We start from the raw sequence: 15,441 nt of genomic DNA, 5'->3' as shown, positions 1-15,441 counted from the left end.
CAGTTTCACTTGGTCTGATGATTTAGAGCAAAGTCAAATTTTGAAATGTAATTTGTCATAAATTAGAAATCCTCCTTCTCTGCAGTGAAGACATCTTTTGCCATTAACACAAGAAAGAATGAATTAATATACCAGCAAATTGTCAGGGTTAGAAGGGGTCACTTTTAAAATTACTTTACCCAGTAAAAGTGAACTCAAGTTCATGCTATTTAAGACAAAAGCACAGAAAGATCTGCAGGATAGAAGAAAAAAGTTGTAACTCCTGCTCTGCATTTAAATAGTCTGTCTTATTCCGTGCTTCATGTCCTTATCTTCACCCACTCTGGTAATTACCTCTTTAACCAGTTACCACCTTGGGAACAGGCAGTGTTCTGTAGGCACGTGGCACTTAGTGAAATAAATACTCTGGCACAGTCGTCTTGAGAGCTGTGCCACTGCACACCACACTGAGCATGATGGCACAAAATAACAATAAGGAGTTTTAGCAAAACAGAGCAACAACTGATACTCCGTGATTCCCTATGGCAAATTCCCTATGAAAGAAGTGAATGGCTATTTTGTTAACCAACGTATTCATGCTATATTCTTCTTTGTCAGTTTAAAAGTGTCCATTGCAAAAATTTAAATGTATAGTTCCCATAATATTTAGATATTAATACATTATAAATTATGCATTTTTATGTACTTAATTCATCTATGGGCATGCTTTGCATGCTAATGCAAATTAAAGATGACTTATGTTGGTTTGTGACATGCAAATTAGTGTCTTGCCTGACTCATCAGAGCCTTACCATTTGTTAGAAACAGCGGAACCAAAAGGCCACAAATAACTATGTGACTGTCTTTTCCTGAAAAGATGGAATCTGTCTCTGTGGCACCATGCAGTATCACGAGGGAATAAATGAATTTGCTATAAATGAACTAGTTTGGCTACCAAAATCAGTACAATCTCTAATGGAAACTTCAGCCCGGGCTGATCAGTTGTATCTGATTTGTATTAGCATACAAAGTATGCCCATAGGTGAATTTAAGAATAATTCAGTCTTGCAGTATAAGCTGCATTTGCCTAGAGGCTACCTTTAGCCAGAGCATGGAGTTCTTGCTTCAATATCTAAATAAAATTTCCACTGTTGTGTGGCAGGACAATAAGGATTGATGCAGCATGTTTGATACCTGCTAATTTAGAAAACAAGAGGAACTCCATCCACCCATGTAAACTGTCTTTCACAAACAGCATAGATATTGCTTTCCCTGGGAACAAGGGATTTAACATTGCCTCTGCTGTATATTTTTTAAAATACCTGAGGTGTGTAAAATGCCCTGGATCCATAGTATCAAAGTCATATATTTAAGAGGGCCCTGGAAGAGGTTCACAGGTTTGCTGCCTTTGAGTAGATGGCCACTCCCATGAATTGAAAGAACTTGCTTGGGTATACAATTCACGTGTTGCAGATCATTGCATTACTTTGCATTTCCTTTAAATGTCTGTAAAATCCCATCTAGCTCCGCAAGTGTGCATTTCTACGGGTTCCAGCAGGCCTTCACATAATTATTTGTCTAAAATAGACCTTAATATGGTGGTGCTGCACCTGAGGCATGTTTGGTGTGATTTGTTTGTCCCCCAAATAAAGCTGGGGGCAACCACTTGTACCTAAAGAGTCACTCATCATGGTAAACTATGATTTACTTGGTGTATGAACTAGTTTTCATTTCAAAGCTGTAACCTGCACTAGTGAAATTTGTCTTCACAGCTTTCAAAATCTGCTCAAATACACTTTATCAACATTAGCTGCCATTCCCAGTGACAAGTATGACAAGCAACCAGAATCTCTTGATGGCAAAATTTGAATTTAGCATTTTAACTGCAAAACCCAAGAACAAGAGTTCAGATGAGTAGCTATGCCATGTGTGTTACTAGTACTCCAACTGGAACAGAGCAACACTTTGTAATATTTGTATAATTGTCATTACAATATTTGTAATTTTGTTTTGTATGGTGATATTTCATACCTTCAGAATTCCTTAATAAAAATCTCAACTGTTTCAAAAGTAGGCTAGCTAGAGCATAGCCATGTTAGAGATAAATACAGACTTTAGCTGCAGCTACATATGGGGAGAATGCTAGTGCTGTACTAATACAGAACTAAGAGAATGAAGACCGGAGAAAAATGTACTTTTAACACCTACAGACCACAAAGTGTGAGTGTTGTGTGCATAAAAGCAGAAATTCTGTGCACAGATTATTTGCAGCTCTGTGAAAGTAATGCAAGCCTTTAGCTAGTGTAACAGAAATAAGCTGAATGCCAGATTCAGCATCCTTACCTACTCTCTCATGGATGAGTCCCAGAGAATAAGGTTGGCAGGTATCTACCTATCAACTGAGTCAACAAGAATTTTGTAGCAGAAGAACATCCTCCTGTTTATTAGCCTCTGAAATAGTTAAATTGTTCAGTGCAACTCCAAAATTATTTTTGCCTTCTTGACTGAAACTGAAACATTAATACTTCCCTTTTAAACATTTCTTCTGAGCTGAATTTGTATTATAATGTTAGACAAAAAGCTGGACTGCCTTGGCTTCCAGCCTGGAGTGCCAGAGTTATTAAAAAAAAAAAAAAAAGAGATTAGTGCAGAATACTGTCTACATTTCTGTGTGTGTCTGTTTATATACTTACCTAATTCTTCTTATATTTTTTGTTGTTATTAAGCAGTTGGCAAGGGGTTGACTATGCACAAGCATAACCTTTGAAAACTAGCACTTCTCATAAATAAGATAATTTTGCCCACCATCAGTTCTGCATGCTACTGGCTATTTACCAAGTATTAGTATTTGTGGTTTTATCGGTGGATTTCTCCTGGCATAGCAGTAATCAGTGCTCTAATAGCTACTGTGCCACCTCTGCCAAGCTCCTGTTAGCCTGAGAGGTGAAACAGTGTTTCAAATGCTGCTTTACAGGATACAGGCTTGCAAAAATGTGAGAAGAGAGTAATTGTGCTTGCCTCCCCACACCCCTCCATTTTACTTTCTCTTCCAATCATTTTTTGGGTCATTTCTATGGGGAGGAAGTGCTTGAGTGCCTTCTGCGTTATGAGCTCTCTGGTCATGAATTTGCCTGCGGATATCTCGCACTCCTGCCTACCGTAACCATGACTGCTGTATTCCTGCTTGCATTCCAAAGGTCGCCCCAGTTTTTTGCGCTTGGTTTGGTTCTTTCTGAACACCAGCAGAATGAAGCAGAATATTTTCACACACTCTGAGAAAGATAAACGCAGACAGCATTGCTTCATAAACTGTCGCTCAGAAGCATTTGAGACTTATTAAATTTAGTTTATTAATATTTTTTTATTATCGTACTATCTTGAGACAAAACCACACTGGATCTTCTTTATGCTGCATCCCATGCACTCCTAAAGAGAGCACCCTGCCCTGAAGATTCGCCAACTATTTTGAGACAAGCTGCGGGAACGGCGTATGGCACACAAGAGAAATGGTCAGCTGACGGATGGCAAATGCCTTGCTCATTCTACAGTTTTACTTTGAGGTGCATTTAACCAGAGGGAAAGGGAATGGAAAAAAGTAAGAAGGAAGCCTGAAGAGAGTGTGAAGTGAGGAGTGGGAAATAAAAGGCATTTAGAACATGCAATTGGCAGTTTCTTTTTTTAAAAAGCAAGGAAGCTTGCACCGAAGGGCAAAGACATCCTATTTGCTCTGGCTTAAAATACTTCTGAAGGTACTGCAGCTACTTCAGCTAACATAGTTTCCCCCATCATCACCACCATAAAATCTAAGTGACTGACCATGGGCCAAGCACCATTTATTTCCCTTCTCCTGGGTCTGGACCTGCAGATTGACCGGAAGCAAAGTGGAAAACAGCCACGGATGCGCCCCATTTTATGCCACTCCTCCCCCTACCCCACTCCTTAAGACTACTACTATTTTGTCTGCAGCTGCTTTGTGCACTTTCTTATCCACTTCACTTGCTCCTTTAAATCTCTATTTTCTGAGGCCCTTCCAGTTCAGTACTGACATATCTCAGAGCCCAGATCTACTTCCAGACCCTTCAAGATTCATTTGTTTATCTTATGATCTGGATAAGAAGTGAAAAAAAAAACCAACCCTTTCAGCTAGAGGAAGACAGAGTTGTCAGTTTCTCTTCTGTGTATAAATAGTATTGCTCAGCCTGCTGGACAACATCCATGCATTAAAGGTTAACCTATGAGTATGGCTCAGGTGCAGCAGTGTTATCTGGTACATCTATTTTATTTCTCACCTGATGTTCCACCCTTTTGAGGGGCTTCTGGGAGTATGAGGTACCAGCATCACTGGAACCCCACTCCCATTTACACTAGGTTGCTAGCCTTCTAGATGTTCAGGGTAATTTTGGATTTTTAGCTCCTCCACTTATTTCAGAAAGTGCCAGAGGGATGTGGCGGCAGCAGTGTTTGTCCTGACTGAGTGATGTCTCCCTGGTGAATGCAAAGGCAGAAAAGGAAGATAACATGTCTTTCAGGAGGATGAGAAGCTCAACATGAGCAGGCAATGCGCCCTTGCGGCCCAGAAGGCCAACCGCATGCTGGGCTGCATCAAGAGGAGCGTGGCCAGCAGGTCGAGGGAGGTGATTCTCCCCCTCTACTCTGCCCTGGTGAGACCCCACCTGGAGTACTGTGTCCAGTTCTGGAGCCCCCAACACAAGAAAGACATGGACCAGTTGGAGAAGGTCCAGAGGAGGGCCACAAAGATGATAAAAGGGCTGGAGCACCTTTCCTATGAAGACAGGCTAAGAGAGTTGGGGCTGTTCAGCCTGGAGAAGAGAAGGCTCTGGGGAGACCTGATAGCGGTCTTCCAGTACCTCAAGGGGGCCTATAAGAAAGATGGGGAGAGGCTGTTTAGCAGGGCCTGTTGCAATAGGACAAGGAGTAATGGTTTTAAAATAGTGGGGGGTAGATTTAGATTGGAAATTAGGAAAAAATATTTTACAATGTGGGTTATAGAACGCTGGAACAGGTTGCCCAGAAAGGTGGTGGAAGCCCCATCCGTGGAAACGTTCAAGGCCATGCTGGATGAGGCTCTGAGCAACCTGACCTAGTCAGGGATGTCCCTGCTCCTTGCAGGGGGGTTGGACTAGATGACCTTTGAAGGTCCCTCCCAACCCTAACCATTCTATGATTCTATGATTCTATTTTTTTTTTTTAACTTGAAGAACCCAACCATATTAGCACAGTTCAGAACAGGGATGTCACAAGCCACGTTATTAGTAAAAAACAGCATTATTGAGCTTTCAAAGTGTGATCTAAATTTAAACCTCACCCTAACCTTGTCAAGGTCCCAGACATGTGATGTTAGCTTCAACCCTATAGGAGATCCCGTATTTCTGATGTTTTTCCCTGTTTATTTTGGAAAGCAACTGCAACATTTCAGCTCTGAAAGTAATACACAGCATCTAAATAGCTGGGCAGAGATGAAGTTGTTGTTAGTCTCTTGCTAAATGAATACTGGTAAAAATCAGAAGTGCTTCTCAGGAAAAATCATCTAGAAAAATTTAGCTCTGATAGTGCTGTGCTGTCAGAGAAGGGAGCACGTACCAGAGAATTCATTGCTTGATCCACGCTATTAAATATTCACTGCTGAAAAGACACATAAATAATGTAAAAATTGACTCTCCTATGGGAACATTCCTTGACTCATTGAAGTATCTATCATGCTGGCCTTCTCTTCCTTCCTTTTTGTGCAAGAGCTTTGAATTATATGACCACTGTAGAAAATAATCCTACAAGTTTCCTGTGAAATCAGTTGCTGTTTCTGGAGAGAGAGGTTTTCCAAGTCTCGTATGCAAAGTATGGTCAGAGACCTTGTGCAGTACTGCACTGGAAAATCATAGTAAATTAGGTAGTTTCTTAAGTTAATCCTAAAAAGTCTTAAAACTTAAAATGTAAATGTACCTACTGAACCAGAAACTCTGTGTCACTTGTGGTCACCACGTTCAGATGCTTTAAACTAGAGAAAGTGCACAAACAAAGTCTAGCTTTGCATTTGAAAGAAACGTTTGATAATGGAAAGTAATATTAGGATTTTGAGAAGGGTAGCATATACTTCTTTTCTTGAAATAAAACGATTATGACAGTAAGTTCTCAAAAAATGGTACAGGCTGCATAAAGCTGCCCTCAGCTTAATCAACGGCATTGTGATTTCTGTGACACACATTCAAATATCTTCTGTAGTGGGCTTCTAATTGTGGTAAATTTCTCATGTGATAAATCCAGCTGAACTTTTAACAGTAGCACTTGTGAAGATAGATGGAGAAAAAAAAAAACAAACTACTAAATAAGACAACAGCTGTTTGCACGTGGAAGGTACATGTATGAAGGAATGGCTACAAGGCAGGTAAGAAAGTAATAGAAAGCATCACAACACATAAAAAGCTGCCCCTATTGCCTGTGAAAAGAAACACAGTTATGAAGGAACATGCGTTTGCTTCTATCCTGTCAAGAAATTGTGTTGATAAACCATATCTGGCTACACTGAGAACCCCCAGCCCAGGAGGAGTTCTTCTCTAGACACACTCAGCTGTCTCCCACAGCTGCTGGCACAAGCAGTAACTCTCCACTTAATCTTCTGTGCAGTTCTGTACTTGAGAAGAAGCAGCCCTGTTCACTCCTTGCAATAAGCGAGTTGCAGTACACAAAGAATCTCTCTCATTGGAATGTTTTGATATTTTCCTGAGTTTTAAATATTTCTCATGTTCTGCAAAAGTAACATTTGATATGGAAAATCAAAGAGTGAGAGGTCCGAGAATAGCCAGTAACAAAAACTCATTGTATAACATGTATATAACATTGTATATAACAATGTACATAACATGTATATAGCAATGTTGTATAAAGTGGCAAGGGTTGCAAAGAATAATAAAAAGAACTTCTGCAGGTATATTGACCAGAAAAGGAAGGTTAAAAAAAGTGTACCCCCCAACAAATGAGAGAGGAGAACAGGTGACAACCAACATGGAGAAGGCTAAGGTACTCAACAACTTATTTGCCTCAGTTTTCAATGGTAATCTCTCTTCCTACATCTGTCAAGCCCCTGAACCTCAAAGAGGGACTGTGGGAATGAAGTCCCTCCCATTGTAGGAGGTCTGAGGACATCTGAGGAGCCTGAACATACACAAGTCCATGGGACCTGACAAAATGCATTCCAGGGTCCCGAAGGAGTTAGCTGATGCATTTGCCAAGCCAATCTCAAACATATTTGAAAGGTCATGGCAGTCAGGCAAAGTCCCCAGTGACTGGAAAAAGGGAAACATCCCTTTTTAAAAAAGTAAAAGGAGGACCCTGGGAACTACCGACCAGTCAATCTCATCTCTGTGCCTGATAAGACCGTGGAACAGATCCTTCTGGAAGATATCTTGAAATGTATAGAAGACAAGGAAGTGATTAGAGACAGTGTCACCGAGGGCAAATAATTCCTGAGTCACCTAGTGGTCTTCTACAATGGAGTGACTGCATCAGTGGACAAGAAGAGCTACAGATGTCATCTACTTGGACTTCTTTAAGGCCTTTGATACAGTCCCCCACAGAATTCTAGCTGCTAAATTGGAGAGGTATAAGTTTGATGGAATGAATTGGCTGAATGGCTGCTGACAAGCAGTTATAGTCAGTGGCTCAATGTCCAAGTGGAAAACAGTAATCAGGCTATACCACATTCAGTCAAAGTTGCACCAAATATGTTTTCACCAAATGGTAGATGACACCAAGAGCAGTGATGCAGTTGATTCACTTGAGGGTAAGGATGCCATTGAGAGGGATCTTAACAGGCTTGAGAAGTGGGCCCATGTGAACCTCATGAAGTTCAACAAGATCAAGTACAAGGTCCTGCACGTGGGTCAGGCCAATCCCCAATATCAGTATAGACTGAGAGATGAAAGATTTGAGAGCAGCCCTGTCGAGAAAGACTTGGGCGTACCGGTGGATGAAAAATTGGACATGAGCAAGCAATGTGCCTCTGCAGTTCAGAAAGCCAACTGTATCATGAGCTGCATAAAAAGAAGTGTGGCCAGCAGGTCAAGGGAGGTGATTTCCCCCCTCTGCTCCGCTCTCGTGAGACTCCACCTGGAGCACTGCATCCAGCTCTGTGGTCCTCAGTACAGGAAAGACATGGATCTGTTGGAGCGCGTCCACAGGAAGGCTGTGAAAACGAACAGAAGGCTGGAACGTCTCTCCTCTGAAGGAAGGCTGAGACAGTTGGTATTGTTCAGCCTGGAGAAGAGAAGGCTCTAGGGACACCTTCTTACAGCCTTTCAATACTTAAAGGGGGCTTATAAGAAAGATGGGGAGAAACTTTTTAGTACAGTCTATAGCTATAGGACAAAGTGTAACGGTTTTAAACTGAAAGAAGGTAGGTTTAGGTTGGATATAAGGAAGAAATTCTTTATGGTGAGTGTAGTGGAACAAGGAGCTGGAACATGTTGCTCAGAGAAGTTGTGGATGCCCCATCACTGGAATTCTTCAGTCAGGTTGGACAGGGCTTTGAGCAAACTGATGTAGTGAAAGATGTCTTTGCCCATGGCAGAGGGATTAGACTAGATGATCTTTAAAGGTCCCTTCAAATGCAAATCATTCTATAATTCTATGATTCCAATGTGTAACATGTCTATAACGTTGTATATGGACCAAATTGTGTTAGACATTATTTATATGTACTTACAAATTATTATTTTTATATGATGGAACAGCACCAAGATGAGAAAGAAAGCACATTTCAGATTGCCTACCTAGTACACTGACTCTCAAAACTTGAAGCAGGAAGACTAAAGGCTTAAGTGATTTTTTTCCAAGATTCATATAAGTGTTCTTTCTAATGAAGGGTTGATTATTCTAATGTTGAGTGTTATTCATGTTTTTTTAACTGTTTTTCAGCCTAATGTGCTGACCATGGGGAAACTGATACATTTAGAAGTCCTCTAAAAAGGTGTAATACAGATAAATTAATGCTTTCTGACATTTTTTTAATCTTTAAAAAAAAAAGTCCCATCTGAGCTACTTGTCTCAATATCAGCTACAGATAACATACAGAAATTGGCACCTCTAGGGTACTGTTCATTACACTTTACAACAGGGTTCTAAAATAGATTAGATAATTTGCACCTTGTCTCCACTGCCTACAAAGAGAAGACAGATCAGGCATTTAAAACATGTCTGTAAATAGAGATGAATCCTACCCCCAATTTGCTATTGAGTCTGTCTTTCCTAAGTAGAATATTAGTATTTTCCATGTCCTATGATTTCTGTATGTTGTCTAGATAAATGATATGTGTCTTTGGACAAGGGTTATGTTTATGCTTGCTACCTAGGAAAATGGGGTACAGCTCTCTCAGCAGTATTGTAATATAAATAATGTATGTGTTATCAAAAAAACTCTTAAAAATTGCTAAGCATCGATTGCAGTATCTAAAACAGTACTTTCATTAGGTAATAGGCAGTTGCATAGGAAATTCTACTGAGAAAATAAAAAAATTAAATGTATCTGAAAAGCAGTTGTCTCATTAAAACTTTTTCTATCTGTAACACCGTGTTTCCGAACTTTTGCTTGTAGCACTTTTGGAGATGTGACTAGCAAATATGCACTGGAATAGACCCCTTCTTACTTGTATTTCTAATGTAATGACCTGAAAGCCATTTTTTATCTTCTGCTTTTTCTTTCTTTCTTCTGACACTTATTCTCTCTCTCCTCTGTGGAATCTTTAAAATTCTTGTCATTCACTCTTCTTGATCCTTTTTCTTGAGACTTCTCTCCCCATCTTGTCCCTGAAAATTTGGATTAACACCTTCCTGTCATGAAATCACAAGCAAAGCTTGCGTGGTGACTTCAGTGGACACATCCATAGATGTCTTCCCAATTATAGCAACAAAAGAGCAAGATGATAATGAAATCAGCTTTTATAGTACAAATCATAGTCAGGTAAGTTCTCCAGACAAGAAGGCTCAGTCTTGCAGTAAAAAAATGCCCAGCTTTCCTTGGGAAGGTGTCCAATGAAAGGCTTTCTAAGCTTCCATGGTAAAATAAGGCAAAATCTCCTATAAAATCTTGTAATTCAAATTAACAGGTACAGATTTGCTGGAAAACCGCATATTTATAAAAGATGTGGAAGAGATCCTTATCCTATATCTAGAGAGGTATCAATGAATGCGTTAGCCTACAGGTAAACTCAAATCTCTTATTAGACAAAAGTGTCTCTCACTAAGGCAGCCAACCATTGTTCGCTTATGGTGCAATCTTCATTTTGAAAAAAAATTGTGTAAGATATCCTTCCATGCAGTGCACCTCTTTGGATTCAGTAAGGGTAGTGCTTGAGCTGCTGAATTCCATATGGAATAAGGAACGCGTGTCAGCCCTGTTTGCCTTCAGGCCCATAAAAAGGAATCTGACCATGGAAATAAGATAATTTCTTAGCAATGTGATTTAAACATTCCTCTCTTCTCCTCATATTATGAAAGATATTGCTAGGCACTGCAAGATGAAAATCAGAAGCAGCTCAGACGTTCCTTTTGGCTTGCTGACTTGCTATTATCTTCCAAATCCAAGCAAATTACTAACATAGAAAAGAGCATGCTCTTGACTTATTCATAAGAGATAAGACATATCAGATATGCACAAACTCCTTTAGTTTCTGAAAGAAATGGAGGTCCTCAGCAAAGAATTTTCCCCAAAGATTTTGAATTTTTATCATTTTCCATTGGACTGCTAGTGAAAGTCATATTTGAAAGTAACGGTTATTTTATCTGAGATTATGAAGTTAACTGTATTCTCTAAGTTTTTCTGTGACAGTGCCTGAGTAAAAATATTCCAAACTTGAAATCTTCTGACAGATTCTGGATGAGTGTGAAATGACCAAGATCTCATAGAATTTGTGGAGCTTTGCATGGGCCAATCAAGACTTGCACAGTTACGGGGGAAAAAAAACCCAATTAAATAGAATAAAAAATTCTATGTCCTTGCTGGGATGATGCCCCAAATGAGCTTGGAATTGAACTTAGGGATACTTATCTCTAAGAATTTTTCCACCTATAGGTCTGTGGCAGGTACACCTGCCTTAAGATAGGAAGATTCTAGAACCATGTGGCTGTTGAAAAGTGGAGTCTTCAGCCAGTGAGAACTGATGTGACCATATAGGATCACAGAGCATATTTGGCTAGGGTATAAATGGAGCCTAAGGAGACTCCTCAAGGTTGGTATCCCTCCCTTTGTTAGGTAAGCAATTGCACATTTTGAATCATTGGAATTCCTGAGTGTAGTATTAATTCCTAAGTGACATTTTGAACCTGTAGATTGTTAATCTTATCCGAGTTCTAAAGCAATTTCACTCAAAGTAAAGCTAAGCTTGAATTCTTTCTCAGTTTGTTACAGATAATTCTTGGCTGATATAACCTTGATTTACCTTATTTCCACTTGGGGCTGCTAAACAATTTTAGATAGAATAAAGTTTATTTTGAGTTTATCACCTCATCTAATTTCATTTTTGTGAGTTTCCATGACAATTAAATTAATCTAGTTGGTAGGATCCTAAATCAGGACTTCATTACAAGGTCATGACAATTAGAGGATGAATGACTACTGGCAATCATCAGCTAGTCTAAGGTCCTCCCAAGCGAAAGTGCTGTAAGGAAACACTTTCAGTAAGTTTGGGATGCTAGTGTCTCAATCTCTGATTTAGGATATGCATTAAAAAAACAGCAAATCAAAACAGCACAGGTAAAGCTTAGCAGCATGCTTTCGGAAGCCCTCACGGTTCCTAGTAATATTGCATTCCACGAAAGACAATTCTTTCTGGTATTTCCTGTGCAGTAGGTAACTCACTTTCCCCCATCCCTCTTCTGATTCAGGAAAACCTCTTGACTGGTTCCTTACATCTGGAAAGAGCCCTGAAAATAATAATTATCAAGAACAATACAGATTAAATTAATATTTCTGACACCTGCCCTAGAAGAATGTATTGTACCTCTTCAACTGATAATTTACATTGTCCAAATAAAACATATACGTCTTGCAAAATAACTTACTAATGGTACTTTTTAAATGACACATTTTTCTCATCTAGAATATGCATAGAGAGAGAGAGATATGTGCATACATTTAGATGTTCAAAATGGGCCCAAATTAATCAGTAATGCTGCTAATCTTTGATTAAACTTGGAGGACAGTGCTTGGAGTACTTTCAAAGTCTTACCATCTTGCAAAGCAGAAGTCAGAAGAGAAGAACCCACAGGATTCCTGCAGTTGTAGATTAGTTTTCTAAGCCTCAGATAAGGGAAATGGTAATTAAAGTTAATGGAAAGCTTTCAGGTGTTCAGTGTTAGGAGGCAGCTCTACATATTAATTATAACTTAGTGGAGGATTCATGTTTGTGTTCAGCTTGCTGCCCACTACCACTGCAGGGCCTTTGCCACAGAGCTGCTCCCCAGCCCCTCCAGCTCCAGGCATGTCAGTCTGAAGGCTCTGCTCTCTCCGGGGCAGCACCTGGTGTTTGTCCGTGTTGACTTTGGCGGAGTTCCCCTCAGCCTATTCCACCAGCCTCTCTGGGGCCCTCTGGATGGCTGCTCTGCCCTCAAGTATATTGACGGATCCCCTCCGGTTGGAGTCACTTGAAAATGTGATGAGAATACACTCAATAAAGCTGCTAAGTAAGACAGGTCTCAGAACAGACCCCTGATGTTCTCCAGTTGTCACAGGCATCCAGGTAGAGTATGGTGCATTAATATCACCCTTGTAGACCAACCATCCAACCAGTTTTTCATCTAACTAGTTGTCCACCCGTCCACTATAACATCCTTATTTTGGAACAAGAGTGTTGTGGGAGATGGCATAACAATTCATGCTTAATTCAGAGTAAATGAATGCTCCTGTCTCTATGCTTCTAGTTACTTTATCGTAGAAGGGGACCAGGCTGGCCAGGCACAATTTACCCTTGGCAAATCCATGCAGCTTCCTGTCACCTTCTTCTTCACAAGGCCAGAAATATGCAAAAGCATCTTTTCCAACAGGCTGACCAATCTGGTAAGCAGAGTTTCAAACAAGTCCTAAATCAATCAAAATATTCTATATAATTAATCTGAGGTGGCATGAGAATGTTTCCTAGCTTCCTTAGCTTTAGGCAGACATGGATCTAATTTTTCTGGTGTATGACATGCCATGGTTAGATGTTTAGACTCAGCCACTCAAAATTACATCTACAGAGTGTTGGGCCTTAATGACTTATAGGCGATAATGGCTCAAAACAGAGCTTTTGGATTGTCCTTGGAAAATATCATCTTAATGGTGATGATGGAGAGAAAAACAAAAGAAATACTATTTCAGAAATTATTAGAAAGGAACTTGAGAATTAAACAGATGTCATTCTGCTGCTGCGTAGGTAACTCATGCACCTGCATAGTAATTCGTGCACTTAAACATGCAGTTCTGATCACTTAATCTGAAAAACACCCACAAGGGAAAAAGGTGTAGGAATGCCTTCTGTAAGAGGAGAGAAAAGATTGCTTGGAAAATGGATGAATGTAAGACAACACAGAAGCAATCTATAAAATCCTTAAGGATGACGTAGAGAATGTTAATGGAAATGGTCATTCCTTGAAAAAAACCAGGAAACAGGCATGAAATGACAGCAACTTTGAATGCGAGAAGAACTGGGTTTTTTCATCCAGTGCATGTAAGTGGTGGAACTCGTTGGTGCAGCAGAGGCCAAAAATATAAATGAGATACAAAAATATCTAAGGCAAAATTACAGAGGAGACATTTAACCAGAATAAGAAATACTTCACTGGAATATTAAACACTCACTTAGGAAACCAATGAACTGCTGGAATATCGTAGGTTATGCTAGGGAAAGGATCAGTCTGTACTCACCCTCTTTCACCTAAGAAAACTTTCTTAACAATTACTAGAGGCAAGATGGGCTAGATGGACTTCTGATCTGAGTATATCTTACATTCTTGCTACATATTCTTCAGGCACATCTATTTGTCAGTTGATGTGGAGGTTAAAATATATCTATGTATAGAAAATGTATCTATGTATAGAAAAATATCAGACTTGCCATTCCCTGCACTCCACTTTTAGTTTTTCTTCATTCTCCCACCAAACTCTACAATGATGCCAGCAAAACTGAGGAAACATATAATCAGAGAGTAGGGAATGACAGCTGCATTTTTAGGTGCCAGAATGATAGCCAACCTCTGCTTTTGACATTGCTCAATAATGCTGGAAACTGTAAAAATACCAGTTTCAGTTATTTCTTTTGACCTTCGTTATAGTGACTGACTTTTTCTCCTAAATGCTAAAAAATGCAGCAGTCGGCAGCTTATTCCATATATTCAACTTGTGCAGGACCAAGGCCTATCAAGTGCCTTTTACACAACATCTGCTTTATCAGTTTTACTAATATACTTTGTACAGTTCCATGGAGAGGAATTTTGCAGAAGTAGCATTGCTCAATATCTTTTCACAGCATCATTTTGAAATAGCTTGTTCTTTGGAATTTTTTGCTATCATTTGCACACTTGGTTCTATCAATCCACCATCTCCTGCTCTCAGGGAAAAAAAGCACTAACCCAAATGGTCAAGCTCACTCTACATCTAACACCATTTTCTAATTGCTCTGTAAGTAGTATCTCATAATGAATCTGTTGGAATAATCTTTGAACAAGATGTGTATTTACTGAGGGAAAATTCAAAACTTCACTGGAATCTCCTTTACTCGTGACAGATATTCATATTTCATTTGATATTATCTACATTTTAATTGAGCTCCTCATTACCCAAAGTATAGCATTGTAATTCTACAATCTGCTATTTACTTTGTATGTAAAGAATTCCTTAACTCCTCAGGGAGATACTGAGAAGCATATATTGTGACCTAATGACAAAGTTGCTTTATATTTTTAATCCTTTGATTGTAAAGCATTTTTCTTCCTTACATCAGAAATGAAATTTCATAATTCTGGAGTCAAGACTTCATCACCACTATCATTCTTTTGGGAGTGCTATAATGGTCTTTGGTACAATGACACAAAAAGTAGTACCAAATGGAAAATTCAGAGGAAGCACCCAAGGATATCTAAGGCTACAGCTATAAGCTTAAAATCTCTGTGAAGTAAATCTCAGAACTATTTTCTATTATAACAGTGTTTTAATTCTTGCAGAAAAGACTGACCTAGTGGAAATTATAATACATTGTGGTTTCTGATTGTGGCAGATTACTGACTTTCAATGGACGCAGTTGCCTTCTCAATCTTTCTTGATCTGAGCTTTATGTAATATGTATGAGTTGGAAGTTAGGACAATTTTTTTCCCTTACAATAGATGTATTTGCTTGGTTTTGGTTACTACAGCGATGTACCCAGAAATGATCCTATTACAAACTACTGAAGTAAGGTGAAAGATATGAACTGACTAATAAG

This window comes from Chlamydotis macqueenii, chromosome 1 (genome assembly GCF_036417535.1).
Source record: "Chlamydotis macqueenii isolate bChlMac1 chromosome 1, bChlMac1.mat, whole genome shotgun sequence".
In the NCBI taxonomy this organism is placed as follows: domain Eukaryota; kingdom Metazoa; phylum Chordata; class Aves; order Otidiformes; family Otididae; genus Chlamydotis; species Chlamydotis macqueenii.
The sequence above is the reverse complement of the archived record's forward strand: the minus strand, read 5'-3'. Positions refer to the sequence as shown.